Source organism: Penaeus japonicus, unplaced genomic scaffold (genome assembly GCF_977035675.1).
Source record: "Penaeus japonicus unplaced genomic scaffold, GWHDUDI00000001_assembly GWHDUDI00000011, whole genome shotgun sequence".
Classification (NCBI taxonomy): Eukaryota; Metazoa; Arthropoda; class Malacostraca; order Decapoda; family Penaeidae; genus Penaeus; species Penaeus japonicus.
In genome coordinates this window covers 40,972,313-40,972,879 of record NW_028234413.1, presented here as the reverse complement: position 1 = coordinate 40,972,879, position 567 = coordinate 40,972,313, and the positions used below count along the sequence as shown (strand labels likewise).

At 28.4% G+C, this 567-nt stretch overlaps 1 long non-coding RNA gene across 1 annotated transcript in view; it reads left to right on the top strand.

Moving 5' to 3' along the window:
• LOC122261003 (uncharacterized) overlaps window positions 1–74 on the top strand; it is a 2,234-nt gene extending 2,160 nt beyond the window's left edge. The window contains exon 3 of the long non-coding RNA XR_006223870.2: window positions 1–74. This exon is cut by the window's left edge and continues 193 nt beyond it. This is a non-coding gene — a long non-coding RNA (uncharacterized LOC122261003).
• The last annotated feature ends 493 nt before the right edge of the window (window positions 75–567 follow it).

Below are 567 nucleotides of genomic sequence, written 5' to 3'. Positions count from 1 at the left end.
AATTCTTGATTGAGGACTGCTAGACCTACAAAAGTATAATAAGAACAGAATTAAAAAAAAAAAAAAAAAAAAAAGTTAAATGATCATTTTATGGCAAAAACAGAGACTGATTATAAAATTGGGTGTGGCTCGGACATTAGTTTTTTGACTGATTATGAAAGGTAACCATATGCATAGTAACAAGCTTGGAGTAACCACCATTGTTCTGTCTACAAGCACAGTGAGAACATCAGGTTAACAAGGTGATGTTTTGCTTTTTAAATCATCGTATTTCTATGCATGTTTTCAGTATTGATAATATTGTCATAATGATTTTATTTCTTCATTTATCTCGTTCAAAGTACTGGTATTTTGATTTACATCTTGTGTACAGTTATGATATCTAAATTCTAAGGCAATATCAAATTTCAAAATATCAAAAATGTCCTTACAATCTCAAGTAGATCTCACAGTAACCTGAATCTATCAACATTAATAAAGATCCACCATATAAAACATCTACCACAATCACTACAAATTCTCAATTCATAAAAAAAAACAGAACATTATATAAAAAACAACAACATA